The 14,531-nt window shown below is 40.5% G+C and overlaps 1 long non-coding RNA gene across 1 annotated transcript; it reads left to right on the plus strand.

Annotated features, from left to right (window-relative positions):
• The first annotated feature begins 3,590 nt into the window (after positions 1–3,590).
• LOC117752099 lies at positions 3,591–9,669 on the plus strand. The gene is made up of 3 exons (XR_004611986.1): positions 3,591–3,704; positions 7,908–7,982; positions 9,605–9,669. It is a non-coding gene; the product is annotated as an uncharacterized LOC117752099 (long non-coding RNA).
• The last annotated feature ends 4,862 nt before the right edge of the window (positions 9,670–14,531 follow it).

Genomic DNA, 14,531 nt, shown 5'->3' on the forward strand with positions numbered 1-14,531 from the left:
TTCATAAATTCTCCCTGTGAATGAGGTTTCCTAGCTGTTAGCTTGGTCATTCTCCTGCACAACATTGTGTCCGTCTGAATGGAGACTTGCTTGTTAGGAACCAAAACTCTGCTAAGAAGTGTTAAAGTGCCCATAATGTGGCCATTTACACATTCACAAATTTGATTTCTCCAAAATCCTGAGAAAATATACCTGATGATGTCATTAGTTGGTTACTGAAACAGTTAAAAATGCTAAATATAAAGAGAAGCAGGGTTCTATTTTAGCTCATTGTTTACTTCCTGTAACAGAAAAGCAGTAAAAACCTTCAATCTTTGCACCAATTTAATATATTGATATAATGACGCTTTGTTTATAACCACTGAATTTCCGTTAATTTCTTAGTTGTTAATTTGTTATTTTATTAGTTTATGTGCTTTATGTTGTTTTGTTAACTAGTAATCAAAAACTAAAATGTATTTATTTTTAAATGAAAAATATACAGTATACAGCTTTGGTAAGAGAAACGTTATCTACTATATTTGTATCATGTAAGTGCCTCAACTTTATGGAAGTACGATGCTAAGTTGGTTAGTATTTAAGACACATATTCATGGACTAATCTATATACATACATACAGTACACATCCACCCACACATGCACAGGCGAGCACACACTTCTCACCTGTCAGATGAATATATCTTTGTACAAGCCGCCCTCACCCAGAGCGTGAAATGCGGCCATGTAAAAGGTGAATGGATACAGGTGTTGACCGCGCACGTGCTCCTTCTTTCTGTACGCGTGTGGGCGAGAGCATCCGTCTCCATCCAACCACATCAGGGCTCTGAATGTCCTCCATCTCGCCTTCACTACAATTAGAGTAAAAGTGATGCGTCGCTCCAAGGCGCCGCAATTAGGCTGAGTCACGACAGCACCGGACAGCACTGATGAAGGGCTATTACAGAGCCAGGGATGATGGAGGCTCTCACCCCCCCCCCCCCCACCCACCCCCACCCCCCACCCACCTTTACCACCGTCACCATCATCAGCATCCGTCACCACAACCCCCTTCACATGGCCCGGCCACCCCCCCCTCAAGTATTTCTCCATCCATCACCATTACCCACCAAACTTTCCCAGGCAAACTACTGCTAGAAAGAGTCATTCTAACCTGGCAGCTCTTTCCCCACCATTTTTCCCTCCTCTCTCTTCTGCATCTGTCTCATTTCCTGCCACGGATTCATATATATTTCTGGATAAGTGCTCTCCATGAATCTTACACCTGCTCTCTCTCTCTCTCTCTCTCTCTCTCTCTCTCTCTCTCTCTCTCTCTCTCTCATTCTCACTGTGCCTTTTCCAGCTTTCTATCCTTCATCCACTCTCCTTCCTTCTGTTCATCTGCACGTCTATTCATCTTCTTCTCTCCAGCCTCGCCGAGTGCTTCGCTCTCCCTCTTCCTTCCGTTTTTTTCCCTCTCTCAGAGTCATGCTCCTCTTTTAATAGCTCAATCTCTCTTTTCTCCCTTTATCTATTCCAATTTGATGCATCTCACCTGGCTTGAATCATTTTGCCCGTATCAATCCATCTCCTCCTTCACTCTTTTGCTCTCACACCTATTTTAATACCTCACTCCAAAGCCTCTATTTGTCTCTGAAAATGAATATTTTTCAGTTGCCTTATAGGAACTTTCTCACTCTCAGTGACCCCAACTATATATTGTACATTATTTATTTTAAATAAGAGAGAATAAATGTGTTAATTGGTTTGTTTTACAGGTTTTTTATATTTATTATACATTTTACTGAACTGACATTTAAAATGAAATAAGTTGAACAACTGTTGGTGTTTTAACAACTGTAGATACTATTATCACGAGTCCCTGTGTCAATGTGTCATTGATTAGATCAGAGAAATATTTCCTTGTTGACTGTCAGATACAGGAAGAAGCAATGAGCAGCATTTTGTCACCAACATGTTCCATTAAAATAATCATTTAAGTTTTTACTAAGTTCTTAGTTACTACTTATTACAAACAGTTCAATAATAGGATAAACCCGTTATCAGTAAACCCCTTAAAATGCCAATGTTACTTGGAAAATTGGTTGCAGACGTTTTCCAAAGTTTACTTTTCACATTTGAAGATCGCAGCATGGTCAGATGCTCTTGAACAATCAGGCTCTTGAATCTCGTGTCTTTCTAAGTTGATATCTTCATCAGCAACTTCTACGGGTATGACACCTGATTTTGATCCTGAGATCTGTATTCTTCCAGTTTCATTCAGGTATTTTCCAGACATGTTAATCTGGGGTTGGCAGGGGAAATTCTGGAAAATGTCCGGACTTCAGTACATTTCTGAGAGCAGCATACAATCTCAATCTCAAAATAACATAAACACAAACATTTCTGCAGCATCAAAATATTTCTGAAAATCAAACACCATTGAAAACATGTATTATTTTACTTTTGATGACATTACATATAAAGTCAGGACCATGAAACTTCTATGATTATCATCAACATGTCTCGTACAGCTACTACTATCAGTGGAGTTAGTACTAGAAGTATATACATAGACAGTCACTGTTGTGCTAGCTGGATAGGGTTGGGTAATAATTTAGTAGCTAACATTTTAATTTTTTAGAAAGAGTTTCATACGTCTCTCTGCTGATCCCTAAAAACCTCATATTATTCTTTCATTACGCTGCCATTGCTCTCGTTTGTCCTGAAAATAAAATGATTTAGTACAATACACAGAACACAGGCATTTGTAACCTGGTAATTGTATCTGATTTAATTAAAAGAGGTGCATGTTCATTTTACCTATCGCTCTTTTCCATAGCACCTGTCCTTATTTTACTCTCATCCACCTACTGTCACTGCCTCTGAGCAGTTCTCCATGGTTACACCCAGTAATGTCCTTGTTCCTCCTATCTGACATTTTATCCTCCTCCATCACCCTTTGCCATCCGCCTTTCCATCTCGCCACACCGGAATTACCCTGATTATGATTATAGCCGTGATGATAATGATAACCACAGCAAAATTGCGCTCTCTCATATCCAACACCCAGGAGATTATGATTGACTGAAAGGCTGCCTGCAAATGTTTCCCCCGTCTCATTTTTCTGCTTTCCTCAATCTCTCTCTTTGTTTCCTTCTTCTTCTTTTATTTTTTTTTGTTTTATTTGTCTTTTTCCTACTTTCCTCGCTCTCTCGACTCATTTCTCACTCCCTCTCCCTCTCACCCCTTGTCTCCTTTCAGTCTTTTTCAATTTTCTGGCAGTCTTTCATCTCTGTTGTTGTGCTCCTTTCAACCTTCCCTTGTCCATCTTACCTCCGCCACTTGTCCCCGGCTCTCTGCTCTCCAGCTCATGGTTTTTCCGCCCTTATTTGTTCTCCTCTCCCTCTCTCCACTCTCCTTCTCCTCTCCCGCCTGCCTATTCTGCTGCCACAAAGGAACAAGGTAGATTTGCTTTTTAACCATATTGCATTCAGGAAATAATTACAGAGTTGCCTTCCCTCTTGAATATGTGAAGTGGACAACATGAAATAGCTTTATTAGTGTCCTTCATCTTTCATCTCCATATCAATCCTTCTTTCTTTCTGAGTATAGAAGATGTGCACAACCTGAGCAGACCAGTCTTCTCGCTGCATGCAGGAGTCCCAGATCAGCACCATGATCATCCATAAACTCCTGGGGTTAAAGGAGGAGGTGAAGCCCAGAGGTGAGAACCGCCTGAGAACTGTATCATGCTATTACAGGTCTTTTTCTTCCAACTCCAGCCAAGATACAATACCTCCTCAACCTCAGGGACAGATCATCTCAGACAGGAACACGCGATGATGAGATGGACGCAGTTATCCATATAGCCTGTACATACCTACCACCCAATGCCGCGTAAATGAGTTCAAGAAAAAAGAACATGCGTGATTATGGTAATCTGGAAAATTTCAACTCAGGCCAATCTGTCATTTTTTGTCAGATTACAAAATTACTAAATCACAAAAATATCCAGAGAATTATTCCATTTTAGTAATCATAGAAATTTACGAGAGCAATTTTTGAAGTCAAGCCTGCTTTCGCCTAGACTGTATCACTACTACCCCGAACTGTATTAGGGTAGTTATTCTCCCTATCTGTCCAATCTGTCCAATTCACAAGTCAAATTCAAGCTAATTTTGTCTAACTTCTCAAACAGTCTGCTGCTGCTGCTGCAAAATATAATAAAAACCATAAACTAATAATAAAGTCACAAAAACTATATTTGCTTGTAGCCCTTCAAAATCCACGAATACATGTGTTTATTCATCAGGTTATTTTGATTGTCCTCTATAATTAGTTTACTATATTTGTCAATATTATCTTATCAGGGTTCACACAGAAATTGACGCTTTTGACAGGTTAAGACCCCGTCGGCAAAACAAACTTTCTCCTCTGTGATTCGCCCTCTCATCCACAAGCAAACTGAATTAATATAATGAACTAAAACAGAGAATTTTACAACACTTTCTAAAGTACAGATTTAAAGAAACTGTCTGTGTGTCCTTCTGAGGTTGTATCTGAAGAACAATTGCATCACAGCGGCTCAAATAGCCTGTCCCATTTCAAAGGCTCCTTACAATGCGGCCACCGAATGCGTCTTTTCATACCAGAGAAAATGAAGGGTCCAACAAGTGGATCCTTCACTTCTCAACCTATCCCAGGATTCATTCAATTCAGTGTCCACCGCTTGAGTATCTGTCAACTCAACTGATCAGCTCACAGTGCACATGTTAAAAAAACCAAGGAGCACTTAAACTTTGTTGCCGTGTCCAACTTCAGCTCTGTTGCTAGGCCACGGCAATAAGGGCTGAATGAGCTGGTGACTCTGATCACGCAAAGCCTGTACCGACCAGACCGTCTCATTTCGGTTCAGCCTTCATGGCGTCCTCTGAAGGATGCAGCCCCTGGAATGAGACAAAGCTACTACTTGGACCTAAGCTCACTGAGCTCTCTCTCTCGTGTTCGACGGATCATTGATGTGGACTTTACCGCCACCTACTGGCCCGACATGCTTGTTTTGTGTTCTTGTCTGGATGGAGATATTTTGTAAAATGAGTGTCGTGTGGAGGGAGATTTTCTTTTTAAACCAGAAAATATCTGCAGGACTGTAGACAAACCTGAAAAGCAGTAACATTTAATTTCAACAATGTTTTCTTCTAATACATCATAAATGACTCCTTATTCTCATTAAACAAGTTCTGAGGGAGATTAGGTAACGAGCGTCTGCCTCTCTTTCCTCGGTCTTTTACACATGCCGGTGCTCCTTGCCCCAGATGTATGATTATTATCACCTGGAAATTTGAATATCAATCCTTTGTGAGCAGCACAGATCCGCTGACCTTTGCTTGTAATCTCCTGGGAATGATCCACTCTATGAGCATAGATTACACACGTTTTTCTCCCACTACAATAGCACACAGGGAAATCTTAATATGAGCATGATAATCATCGGAGGATTTTCATGCACAGGAGCGTTATTGACCAATATGTAGAGGAGATATCAGAAGTGGGCTGACGTTTTTTTGCGGGAAAATCTTGATTGAAATCCAGTGGAAAGTTATTACATTTTAAATATAATTAAAGCTTACATCGTCGTGACCAAATCAATGGCAATAAACACAACGGCCTTTTTTTACTATTTCAAGGCTCACCAGTTAGATTTATAGGATGTTTTTTCTCAGTCTGTGCAAAAGCAAATAAGGGGAACACAAATAAATCCGTGGAACACAAACAAGCCCATTACACTGTCACATTCAATGTATGTGAATCTGTCTTTACCTCATGTGCCTCCTCCCCCAGTGTCCAGCTGGACCAGTTTGAATCTGACCACTGCCGAGACGAGGGGGTCATTCTCACACAGCTCTCATTCTAATGGAACACGGGCTGCTGTGCACGTCGTGTTTCATCTTAATATGTCTGTTGCATTAAAATTCAGCACCGACTGTTATTCTCGCGCAGACAATAACGTGTCTGAGAATAGCTTCCTGTTATCAACTAGAAAGATGATTATCAATTTTTGAAAATGTCAGATTGTTTTTTCAATCGGGAATATGAATGTTTTTTCCCCCCTCAAGTGTGTTATTCTGGTTTATTAATATCCCGAACCATCAAACAGACTCATTTAGCGATGCATGCGCCTGCTGTTCTCAAACCAGACGTATTGTTGAGGGGCTGTACAGGTGTTTCTGCATGCTCGGCTGAAATTTACAATTTCTCTTTTTATGAAGACCAACTAATCATTATTTCTTTAGTTATTTCCTGTTTTTCCTTTTTTCTCTGGTTTTGGTCGTATGTGATAGAAGTGATTGTTCATTTTGTTTTTTGTTGTCTTGAAGTGAGAAGTTAATTTAAGCCTGTTTGGCCGTTTTATCCCAGCAGCATTTTATTGATCGCATCTCTCCCTCTTTTTTCATCGTCATTTTTATTTTATTCCAGTTAAGTGCTGATGTTGTGCAAATAAACATCAGTCTGCACAAGGAAAAGATCTTAATGCAGAAATAAACCCACTTTATTCGCCCTAAATCAGGCGCAAGGCTCCAACAAAGAACATCTCATTCTCCAATTAAAATGTCCTGAATTTGATCCGAGTGCCAGAATGAGAATCTGCCTTCAGCTTTGTTGTTCTGTGCAGGCTGAGCAGATTATAACTGGAAAGGTGATTCCTACACAGATCACTGTGTAAACTTTACTGTGCTCTGCAGTTTACTGGTTCTCATGGTTTTATAAACTGAAATATAGTTCACGTACCTTGTGCTGTCATTAACAACCTGCACCAAGCAGAGTTTTAATTCCTTGAGAGCAGGATGGTCCAATCAATAGTTTTATCTTATAATACATTTGAAAATAGTGCTTCATGTTAATATATGCAACATTTTAGATTTTTTTAATTAGATATTTCCCCTTGGACATGTTGAAGCCTGACCCATGAGTACTAGTTGTCATTACTGTACTAATAGACAAATAATTAGTAGATATTACAAGTATATTATTACATGGATACTTGATGGTCATTACTAACATATTTTTACAATCGTACTCATTACTGTATTATTACATGAATACTGAGTATTCATTACTAATATATTATTATAGGAGTACTCAGTAGTCATTACTATATGATAACATTAATACAGAGTAGTCATTTCTAAATTAGTATAGTGTTGCAGTATTATATGAGTACACAGCAGTCATTACTACATTATTATGAGTACTCTGTAGTCTTTACTGTATAATGACCTGAGTACTTAGTAGACATTACCATTTAAGTGCATGAATACTTGGTAGACATTACTTTTTAATTCATGAATACTCTGTAGTAATTACTTCATTATTACGAGTACTCTGTAGTCATTACTGCATTATAATGAGTGCTCTCTAGTTCTCACTGTATTATTACATGTATTCGATAAGTACTCAATACAGTATTTCTACTTGAGTACTTGGTACTCATGGGTTGGACTACACCCGTCTTCGAGCTCCACCTTTAATTTAAACTGATTTAGGTTGAAAACAATAGCAGCCCACACTGACACAGACACAGCTCCTAACATTGGAACATCAGTCAAGACATACAGGCACCATGGTTCAGTTTACACTGGACGATGTTGATTTGTGTCGTTGATTTCAGTTTTGTCGATCATAGTGATGATTTCTGTTTTGTTGCTGGAGAAGCTGGGCTCACTCTTCAACAAATAAGCACATTTATTACTGAACAACAAGTGCTGCAGAGATGGCCTCACAGATAAGATGATGGATTAGGAGGGTATGTGGTTTAATAAACATTTGAAAAGTCGATCGATTGCAATATCTTAACTGTCAGATTGATGAATACTGCAGGAGAGACAGATGTCTGTACTGTACGTGTTTATGTCTCTGCGTGTGTTAGGTGATTTCCTGAGTGTGTGTCATGTATGAGGACATGAGGGACATCGAGGGTCTCAAAGATTAAAGCAAAACCCAGGTAAATGGCTACAGCCCGACACCACAGTGCTCATGAGCTCCAAGACACCAACACAACATACATATCGACACACAGCCTCATACACGTTTACAAAAACATGCAGTACAACCCACACATCAATTCTGCCCATCCCATTCTGTCCAGTCAATCCAGTACATTACCACAATCCATATAAGAGCTCCTCATGGGCTGCACTCTGACGGCTCTTTGCTGTGTTCGCTGTTTGTCAGTTTTTATGATTCAGGCCCAGTTTGAAACTGCTTTGAAAAACACAGCATGAGGTTGAGCTAAAAGCCGCCCTGTAGCTTTAAGAGAGAAGGCCTCTCAGTCCCAGGCTACACTCTCTACACTCCGCTGTCAATGGGCCACTTTACTACACGCCAATGCAAATCAATAGCCGTACATTACTATAGAAACCACATGGATCAGCACTCCACTAATGGCTTTTGTATACAGTGCTCCTGTGTTGTCGCACATTTCGCTAGTGCAGTATTGTACATGTGTGTGTGGGTTTTGTGGTGTTGTGTAGGTTTGAATGGATTTCCATTAACATTGAAAACACTCTTCTAAAAAAACAAGGAATCTGAACTGTATTTGGGAGCAGAGAGTGTCCACTGATTGAGGAACGATGAAGGATTTTGCAGTGAATCAGAATTGTTTGAATGCAGTCTAGAAAAATGTATCAAAGAAAAAACTAAAATGGCACTCGGTCTTATGGCCACAACCTCAATGGTTTACTGGGCTCTACCCAGTGACAGCAACACATAAGGAGGACGACACGCCAGAGCTGCTGTTAAAGCAATATGTTTTATTGACAAAAATTAAATGAGTGTGTGGAGGCCTTTCCAACAAGAACAAAACATGACAACATCTGGACCAACCACACACCCACAAACTTCCCCTTGACTACCAGTGTGAAGTAAGTGAATAAGAAAAAAGAAGGAAAACAGGACTACCAGACCCCCAACTCAAACACAAACAAACAAATGGAAACAATTAAAACTGTGCCACGGTTGATGGAGCTTCTACTCCAGCCTCCCTTTGAATCACCCTCTACATAATCACGTCATCATGTACATGTTACACTGAGAATGAGAAAAGGTGGAGAAAAAGCGCATACTCACACTCGACAGAGCGCATATCTCCACCGAGACCCAACAAGTCCCCTCTATGGCAGAGGTGTTAACCTGCGTCACGAGGAGCAGCTTGTCCTCCACAGACCGGGAGACATTTAGAGAGACACACTGTTACACACACTCACAACATCCTCGTGCCCTTAACCCCCGTACCCTTACACACGCAAAAATCGAATTGCACAACCTCAACTTTGCCAAGTCCTGTCGTATAATCAATGCAGTGCCTCTGAGTAGCATGTGGTCACGCTGCCCCCCCAGCTAGCTTATTTGTGCAGCAAGCAAAACACAGTAAAAATACAAATATAACTGTGGTTAGATGACAGGAAATGACTTTTCCTCCTTGTGATGTTATCAAGAGACCGTTGACAGTTGTGAAGGAAGCCTATAAGAAACCCCAGTTTGTTTATTGTGTTGTTCACGCATGTGGGCTGTGAATAAGTTCCAGTTGTATTTTGTGCTCTTAAAGTGTTCACTGTCCAATCACAGTGCAGTCGCCGCCAGGTTCCAGGGGGAAGTCACCAAGCGGTGCGACAAGCAGGAATTCAAACAAGGTGAGACACACACACACACACACACGCACACACGCACACACCCACCCTGGTACTCCATCCGTATTGCATGTTCCCTGATGTTTGAGACAGAACGTGACTACAGTATATCTCATGCCTCCTGCTGAGGAAACCACCCTAACCACTGATAAATTAGAGCAAGGAAAACTGGAACCAAAGACAGAAATGAAGAATAGAAAGAAAAAGATTTGATTAAACCATGAGCTCATATAGCCTCCATCAGTCTTCTGTTACAGCCCATAGCTCAGCTCGCACATTCTTCATGCTGCTGTTCCTTCACTGCATAATTAACTGCAGCAGTTCTCTCAGAAATGGGTGGAATTATCCAAATCACAATAAAGCAGAGGGACAGAGACTGTTGTGCCTCCGATTCTGTAGGAGAAGTTTCCTTCTGCACATAATTGCAGTGAATTATATTGCTGTGACTGTCTGGACATTAAATATTAATTGTCTCAGACTGCCGCCCTTATGTTGCTGATCCCCACTAAATGGGAGACTTTACACAGACGCCATTTGTCACACTTATTTGCTGTCAACTCATATTTGTTCCCCTGCTAAACGTTGCTCCCTTATATCTGCATCTTTGTTTAGCACTCCAATATCAACAAAGTGACATTTTGAGTGTGAAGGCAGAAGTAATTCTTATTTATTAATCCCTCTGAATCAAGTTTTCTGTTTTCCTTCGACTCTTATTTATCCAGTAAAGGTTGACTGAGCACATGTCTGCTCTACGGCAGCACATGGCGACACAGGGCCGACTCAAGCCTTTCCATCGGCCTTTGTAGAATCTGAACTGGGAGCCCAGTCACCACTTTGGTGCCACCACCATTGTTAATGCTTGATTATTTGCACACCTAGTGTAAATCTAATACGCTGTGTTGCTAGAATACGCAATGTTTTTGTTTGATAACAATTGACTTTGAATATAAAAATATCCCTTTCCGATCTTTATGGCCCCCCCAGTGGACACAGGGTTTCTGAGAAGGCACTTAGTTCACTTATGCCTTGAAGTAGCTCCTCACATCCACACTGCTCTATTGTTGGTGGAGACAAGCTCTACTGGAGCACTGCCTGGCTCAAAAACACTACAGTAGTGTATAAGAAGCAAGAGAAAATCTTATTCAGATTGTTCCAGCATGTTCAAGGTGCAGACTGCAAGAGTGTCTCTTCCAGAGCCCACAAATAGATTTTGTGGGGTCAGAAAGGTCCTTGAAAGACCTGCTCAGCAGATACTGGACACAATTTATAGTTAATGACTCTCTTAATGATTTGGCAAAAAACAGGATAAAGACATTTGGGTCCAGACTTAATGACCTTAATTACCATTTTGATGTATTACCTCTGTCTTTGTACTGTTAATTCCTGTCATCCTCTTCAGTCAGCTGCATTATAGAAAGTGACTTTTCTGTCCTTGTCTTTGGGAGCTCAGGGAAAGTTTGGTCTTTATTCTTATTTGCATAGGGACTCAAATTTAACACAAAGGTAATTTAAGACATTTGAGAAACGTGATTGAAGCTGAATGGAACTACTTGTGACACAATCATTATTCCACATATTTGCTCCTCTAGAGCACTGCACTGCGAATTCTGTGATTGCTGAAAACCATAGACTGTATATAAAGATGGACGACACATCTCCATTCTTCCAACTCTTCAGAAATAAAGCTAAAATATCCTGGATACGAACGCTGCCATCTTGCATGTTTGGAGCCAGAGTCTGCACAGTAGCAAGGGTCCAATTGTGAGTCAGTCACAGCCGTCAATCATGATGTTCAATCTAGTTGTAATGAATCTATTAAATAAAATTGCATTTAACGTACATTAGGGTGATAAGAACTAACTAAAATCCCCCTATCCACTAACGAGGAGTAAGCTGGGTTTATGATGTATACTGCAGCCAGCCACCAGGGGGGCAATCGAGACACTTTAGCTTCACTTTTGGGAACTGTCATGTCTTCTGTACTCTATGGTTGAAATGTGTTCTGGACAGACTTCATCCAAGGCTTTTGATTTTCTCCTATTTCCAGTTCACCTGAATTTATGTGTCCGTAAAAAGTCGGTACAGTTTTCGATCGACCCTTCAACAGTGTGATTCTACAACTCCTTTCCATTTCGATAACCATGGAAATTGTTAATTCTTAATACAGCTGTAAAGTCAGAGCAGAGGGGTTGGCACTTGGCAGCAGCAGCATTTCTATTGTGTTCAGTTTTATGTCTGAATGAACAAAGTGATAAAGACTGGTGGAGTAAAACACAGTGGTATAGAGTGTATAGTAATTTTTATCAGTGGAGACACTTCTTTCAGAAAACCTGTCCAACAAAACTGTAGAGGCTGACTTAAAGTCTGCTGTCAGTTATTTCAAATAGGTTTTCTTTAACTGCTTCCCTAGAAATCCTTCAATTATAAGCAGTAAACCATGCAAAGTGATAAAAGTTAATAGGCTGAGGCAGATGTGACTCATCCTGATGTGGTAAAAACCTTGATGATGCACTTTTCTCCCTATAGCACCACCAGTACAGGTAATATGTGAGAGCCTGGATCTGTTTAAGATTCTATGAATACTTCCATTTTCTTTATCTCTAAAGAAAATGCTTAATTATCTTTCTTCTAATTCCACAAATGTCTGTCTGTCATTCAGACATTCACTGAACTCCAGAGATTCTCCACACTTTCTCCAGAGGAGGTCCATATTTGAAAACAAATGTCCGAATGAGAGCTTCCGGATTATCTGCGGACTTTCTCCACCTGTCTGCCGAGTATACAGTCCGCAGAAAGGCAGGAGAATCTGAAGTGAGAACAGGGAGATCCCCTGCTGGGTCCTCATACATGTAGAAGACACTGACAAAGATGTCTAGAGAGATTGCGGCGATAAGAGCCGACACCGGTGTCTGTGTATAAATCAGAAAACCACGCGATCTCCGCAGCAGAATTAATACATTACTTCCTGCCTCTGCCTGCTGCATGTGGCTGCTCCACCTCTCAACTGAACAATGTGGAGGATTTGTTTCTGCTGTGAACGCGTCTGTGCAGAGAACCTCCCGCTGCGTTGTGAATGTGTGAAAGGCAAACTGCAGATAAAGTCTGGACCCAATTCTCCGCACTTTGTCCGCAGGTCATGCCTGCAAATGGCTTAAGTGGAAGTAATTTCTTGTGAACTGTTCATCCTCTTTCATCACAACGTTCAACATTAATGAAGATTGAATAAAGCAGTCAGTGGGGAGTGCATTTCTTCTACTACGCCCTCTACTAAACTACAGCAGTGGTGAATAACTGGGTCAAACAGTAGGTCAAATTTGCCTTCAGATCATTTTAATAATTTACTTCTTTGTTTTTTATACAAATCGGTCCGACACTGACACAAACAGACTGACCACGCGACAGATGCTGATCTTCGTTATGGCAACAACATTCACAATCAAATCCTGTTTGGCAATTTCTCTTTCGAAGTGAAAAGCACAACATTTGTTTTGTTGCTTCAGTGCAATTATTTAGAAAAGCTGTGAACTTGGGTCTGGAGATTGTGTCGTTCGCTTAACAGACCTCTGGAATAGCCTACTTGCAATGTATGAAAAAATAACAGCAGTTCAGTTAATCATTATATATAAACCACACACGTGATCAGTAATAAAGCAAATTCTGTTTCCTTTTATGAAAAACATTGACAGTAAAATCGTAGAATAGAACAGACTCTGCACTATTTATAATAACTCATACAACATATAGCTGTTGTCTGTCTACCTGTAGGTGTGAGATGCTGCCAGGAAAGACAGTGTGTTGGAATCTCCTTGTTCAGCTCCCTGATGGAGCGAGTCAGGAACAGCCTCCTCACTGTGCTCCTCATGCACCCGGTAGAGGAGCCCTTCAGGTAGATTCTGACATTGCTTCTTGCATCACACTGTGCCCTATATCAGCTGGTGCATGATATTTTCCTGGCTCCCCTTCTTTTCTCCTCTCCCCCTCTTATCTCCTCCGCTCTTTGACAATCGTGTTCTCTCTTGTTTCACACTGTTCTGACCCCCCGTCCTCGATAAGTACATTAACACAGATGAATAGCCCTGCTTGTACAACCATAATCAGAGCAGAAAATTTCATCTGCTAATGTGTTTGGCTAGGTACTCACAGTGCTCGTACACCAACTTCCCAGCCGTCCACACACAGGTTTATGAAAAAGAGCACGGTATGAATCACATTGCAGTGCCTGCAGGCTGAAGAGCCTCAGCACTTAATTGCACTCCAGCTTCTCTCTAGCAGCTATGTGTGAATCGGTGGGTATGCAGGTTTATATATAAATCTGATATGTTGCAGGGCACTTTTATAATGTAAGAAAAATCTTCTAACATGTAAACAACTCTGCTGCCGCATAGTTCACAGCATAAGGTTCTGGGAAATAAAAACATCTTTCAGCAGTTGTTTTTCTCTGTTAGTTTGCCTGTAGGTTGAACGACCTCAGGTCACAAAGCTATTCTGAGGTGGATTTAGTCGATAGGTGTTAAAAGTTAAATTTCTGATCCTCTAGTTATCAAGTTTACCTTCGTATTTTCATATTATGTTAAAAGGTGATCTATATATACCGTGTACATTTTTTGGTGTAGGAAATTTGATAAGGTGACAACAAAATCAGGAATTTAAAGAAACATTGGCCTCTGTTTGTGTCCATGCATTCGACTCACTGGTCAATTTGTCAGGAATGAAGAATCCCTTTTTTTTTTTATCTAGATGAACATTGTAAATTGGGGGTAGGATAAGCTGCACTACTTTATTTACAAAGAAGTTCAATGAGGAGGAACAAATGAGAATGAATGACTAAGAATGAATGTAGGTTTACAGTGAAGAAGAGGAAGAGA

This window comes from Hippoglossus hippoglossus, chromosome 18 (assembly GCF_009819705.1).
Source record: "Hippoglossus hippoglossus isolate fHipHip1 chromosome 18, fHipHip1.pri, whole genome shotgun sequence".
Classification (NCBI taxonomy): Eukaryota; Metazoa; Chordata; class Actinopteri; order Pleuronectiformes; family Pleuronectidae; genus Hippoglossus; species Hippoglossus hippoglossus.